The sequence below is a fragment of the Plecotus auritus genome (genome assembly GCF_963455305.1).
Source record: "Plecotus auritus genome assembly, chromosome: 2".
NCBI lineage: Eukaryota > Metazoa > Chordata > Mammalia > Chiroptera > Vespertilionidae > Plecotus > Plecotus auritus.
In genome coordinates, this window is record NC_137771.1 from 75,882,277 (window position 1) to 75,887,863 (window position 5,587).

A 5,587-nucleotide genomic window follows, 5' to 3' on the forward strand; every position below is an offset into this window, starting at 1 on the left:
GGTTCTTTCTTCCTGGATACATGTTTTCTTATATCATTTTACTTCCAATTCCCTAAATCCATAACTTTATTTCTTGTTCAAGTTTATGGCCAAATACCACTTTTCTCTTGATTTGTTTCTCCAGGTAGGAGCATCCTACCCACCTTTAAACTCTCACTGCATCTTATCTATATCACTCTGAGGAAACATTTAGGCTATTTTGATTTTAGTTGTTCATGTACATGACTTGTCTGCCTTTAGATGAAATCACTCTTCTTCATCTCCTATTTATCACAGAATCTTGCAATAAATAGCACTGATTATGTATTTGCTGTGTATGTTTGTGGTCTAAAAGGGTTAACTATTTCAAAACTACCTTGGATAGTACCAGAAATTATTCATCATATTGGAAAGACGAAAACCATACAAATCTGAGAATAACTATTAATCCTTTTACCTGCTTTCAGAAACCTCCAAACTGTTGCCTGACATATTGGTCCTTCTCAACCCATTTGCGCATATAATTAATTTTCTTCAGTCAGTTATATGGCATCCTGCCGCATCATGCTAATATGACACCTACCAGGGCCAACAGCAGCGCCTCCTGCAAGATTTTAGTATTGTCTCTGGCTTGAACTTTTGGTGTTTTGAGTAATGGTTTTCAAAGTCTTGTCCCTGGATTAGCAGCATCAACATTACCTGGAAATTTATTGGAAATGCAAATTCTCTGCCCCCAATTCCAGACCTATTAATTGTATGGTCTGGCACACGGCTGAACAATCTGTGTTTTAAGTCCTTCCAAGGGATTCTGATGCTTGCTGAACTTTTGAGCACTTCTGGTTTAGACCTCCCACTTCTCTCCTCCACCCATCACTCTCTCTATATATATAGCTTGTATGAGTTCTGAACACCATTACAATGTGAACAAGGGCCCCAAGTTAACGATCTCTACTCATAGATGACTATGCATCAGAAAGAAAAACAGTATTGCAAATATACTGAGAATAAGGAGAGCCAAAGTTTAGGAAGCAAAATTAGATATAACTAATAAACCTATTCCATCACTCACCAGAAGTTTTAAAGTTTCCAAAAAGCCCCTTCAAAATCCTCTCTCTTAACCCTCCTTCTTAAACCTGCATTCTCTGTGTAGTACCGCTCAAGATAAATGACTTCTCATCCAATATTTCTTATTACTTACCCCCTAGTTGTGTAACAGAATTCTGTTTTCCATCACTAATTTTAGAGTATTAGCAACATTGTAAGTTGGGCTGGCTTTTGTAGACTTGCTTAGGGCTCTAATTTGCAATTAATATCATTGCTTCTACAGGGAAATGTAGTCTCAGTTCCAAAAATCTGACTCACAAAGCATTGAAAGGTGGCATTGGGAACTTGATGTGCTGGGAGAAGATATTGTGCTTTATCAGGTTGTTCATTTTATATTTCATATATGAAAAATTGACACCAAAACATATCTTTCACTGAGAATATTGAGAAGGCTTGGGTAGAGCAGGGTGGGCAATAGCCTATGTCAGAATCTTTTCCTTAGGTGCAAAGAAATGCTGACTACCACTTCTCCTGGATCTTTCATCATTATATTTAATCTTTGTATCCTGGTGAACTATAAGGACCCCTGGGGAATGACATTTTCAGGTCTTTTTAGTTAATTGTATCTGAAGTTTTTAAAAGAGGGGGTAAATGTGAAGGAACTGGGCATCTGAGGTAGCGGATGCATTGCCTCAGGGCCTTTGCACCTGTTGTTCCCTCCACTGGGAACACTTTCTCCTTCAGTCTTTGCTTGGTTGGGTCCTATTTTATCATTTTAGACCCACCTTAAAGATCTTAAGGAAGATCTTCCCACACTACTTATCTTAATTAGCTCTCACTTCCCACTTTATTTTCTTCACAACATTTATCTCTACCAAAATAATTGTATTTTCTTTTACTTGATTGTCTTTCTTCTACACTGTGATGTAAACTTTATGATCATAAGAACCTTGTTGGTTACATTTTCTGCAGCTTTTCCACTGCTTATAATATGCCAGACTTACTGTAGATGATCAATAACTTTAAAAAAAACTAGTTAAATAAAGAGATGAGAAGAAATAGGAGGTTGTGTCCTAGAAGAGGCACTTTCTGACCCCACAGGCTTCAGGAATCCATCACAGAGAAGTGACTTTGAGAACTGATTCACATTCTGCCTTGATATAGCTTTGAACATTTGAACCTTAGTTTTCTTATCTGATGATGATTATAAATACTTTGCAAGGTTGTTTTCAGGCTAGGGATAGCATACAAAAGATGTTTAGTATAGTGCTCATATCAGCTATTGCTACTAAATGTTTATTCCTTATTTCTTCTAGAACACAAACTAGTTGGACAAAGATGGCCTTGTCTGTAAATTTTTATCCCCAGGGTTGTAGATAAATGATGTGTTTATTATTCTGGTACCATTTTTTTAAAAAAGAAATTTATTTGACAATACCCCTCGAGGGTAGAAGTTGTCGATAGAATGTCATGACATTTCTTACCCTCTTCCCTTTACTATATTCACATCAGGTTCAGGTGTTCCAGAAGAATTGCAAATGTTTTTTCTTATACAAAAGCTCTACTTGAGTCAGATATAAATTTCATGACAGGACACATCTCTGAATACGTGCACTGTATATGGACAACAGAAATGTTCTCCCATAGAACTTAGAGTAGTCATGGCTCTAGGATTTCATTTTAAGGGGATTTTGGAATAATAATAATATTGTTGAAATTGAGGATTAGAGGACTTTTTTGAACTTACATTTGCATACGAAGCACATCATTTTTGTACTAAGATCTTCTTTACATAGGATAAGTGAGGCAACACGTGAAGAATTGATAGATATTATGAGGGTAGACTAAAGTCACCTGCTAAACAACTCTTTGTCTCTGTTACTGGTAATAGTTAGGTCAACTTACTGATTGCCTATAAGAGAGCACATGTTCTAATTAGACAAACAGAATAAGGTATACCAAGATCCTAAGTTCTCCATAATGCAGTTTAAATGCCAAAGACAACAAGCTACCCATTATCTCCATTCAGCATTTTACTGGATGTCCTAGACAGTGCAATAAATCAAGAAAATGAAATAAAATTCTAGAAGAATTCAAATAAATAAAAGAATTAGGAAAGAGTAAAAAAATGTCCTATTTGTGAATATGATTGTGAATATAAAATACTCAACGCTGTACAGATAAATTATTTGAGTTAATAATTAACAAGTTTTTAGATACAAGAACAATGAAAATTAACCACATTTCTATATTGCAAAGAGACAGAATAGTACATGGAATTTGAAAAATAGCATAGTCCAATGTGGGTTGGTAGTGACAGGGGTTGGGGATTGCTTCTTCACAAATTACTTTGGGTTGCAGCCATCTTCCATCATAGATTCTACTACCTATAGGGTTTATCTTTCTCTGCTTGCAGATAGGAAAAGTAAGAGAAAGTTTATTTGGCGGGGCGGGGGGGTGGGGGGGGGAGGAGAGGGAGGCGGGGGGGGATCTTTATAGACCACATTCCATTGACTAGAAGACAGTGACATCTCACTATAAGGGAGTCTGATAAATTTTGCGTAGTTATTTGGGCAGGAGGGAAAGTAATTAGGTTTTAATGTATAAATAAGAGTTTTTATTGTAACTTCTCTTAACAACTTCATTATTAGATAGATCCCCTGTGGATATCAGGGAGAAAAAAATACACAGTTCCTGTAAGCTTAGAAGAAATATAAAGCACTCTAGATGACTGATCTCTGCATCAATTCTTCCATACGATTCTGGTTTCAATTCTAACAATTTTCATGAGGATGTCAATGCATTTGTGGGCTAAATTGTCTATTTAAGAAATAAGTGAAAGCTACTTCTGTGTGACAGTTACTATGCATAGATTCTGTTTGTTGGACATTAATTCTACAGTGGCAAAAACATCGATGAATGTGTTGCTGTGTGTGTTTTTTTTGTTTTTTTAATGGATTGAAACCAATTTGCAGAATGAAGCCATATGCTAACTATTCTTGCTTCTATCACTGAATGAATTAGCTTGTGAAAGTGTTTCCTGAGCTAATGAGGCAAACATTTTCTTGAATTCAGCTGGAGAATAAATCCTTAATATTATTATCATTTCAAGAATGAGGAAAGCAATGAGAATAACATCATCAAAATTTGCTAAAGCAACCACCATAGTTATGGACATAAATTTTTAAAGAATCACCAGTAGAACAGTGAAAACAGTGACTTCGTGATAATAACTAGAAAAATTCATGAGCAATTTAAAAAGCCTTATTAAGCCGAAACCGGTTTGGCTCAGTGGATAGAGCGTCGGCCTGCGGACTCAAGGGTCCCGGGTTCAATTCCGGTCAAGGGCATGTACATTGGTTGCGGGCACATCCCTGGTGGGAGGTGTGCAGGAGGCAGCTGATCGATGTTTCTCTCTCATCAATGTTTCTAGCTCTCTATCCCTCTCCCTTCCTCTCTGTAAAATATCAATAAAATATATTAAAAAAAATAAAAATAAAAAGCCTTATTAAAATGCCCTGGCCTGTGTGGCTTAGTTTGTTGAGTGTCACCTCATGTACAAAAAAAAAAGGCCACCAGTTTAATTCCTGGTCAGGGCACATACCTCAGTTTTGGGTTTGATCCCCAGTTAGAGTGCATTTGGGAGGCAGCCAATTGATGTTTCTCTCTCTCTCTCCCCCTCTTCCTTCATCTCTCTTTAAAAATCAATAAAAACATATGTAAAAAAATTAAAAATATTATAAGAATGGGAGTGAGATAAGAATAGTTAAACATAACACTATGAAAGAGAGTCCAAATAAAGCTTTGGAAATAGATTATTTGTTTAATAAAACATTAGAGATTTTGGACCCATTATTTAATCTCTGGGTATAGTTTTTTTCCCTTCATCCTATATAATAAAGAGGTAATATGCAAATTGACCCACACACCCTCGCACAAGATGGCCACCACCATGTGGTCAAAGATGGCCACCACAAGATGGCCGGCAGGGGAGGGTAGTTGTGGGTGACCAGGCCTGCAGGGGAGGGCAGTTAGGGGCAACCAGGCCAGCAGGGGAAGGCAGTTGGGGGTGGCCAGGCCGGCAGGGGAGGGCAGTTGGGCGTTACTGGGGCAGCAGGGGAGGGCAGTTGGGGCTGATCTGGCTGGCAGGGGAGGACATTTGGGGACAATCAGGCCAGCAGGGGAGCAGTTAGGCATTGATCAGGCTGGCAGGGGAGTGGTTAGGGGATGATCAGGCTGGCAGGCAGGCAGGGGTCCCAGAATGGAAAGGATGCAGGCTGGGCTGAGGGACAACCCCCCCCCCCCCACAGTGCACGAATTTCATACACTGGGCCTCTAGTATTTGAAATAAAGGTGTTGGAAAGGAGAATGAAACTTGAGGGCATTATGCTAAGTGAAATAAGTTAGGCAGAAAAAGAGAATTACTATGTGCCATCACTTATATGTGAAATCTAAAAAAGCTGAACTCAGAGAAACAGATTAGGATGATGATTTCCAAGGGTTGAAAGTTGAGACAGTGGAAAAGGAAGATGTTGCTAAAAGAGTATAAACTTCCAGTTATAAG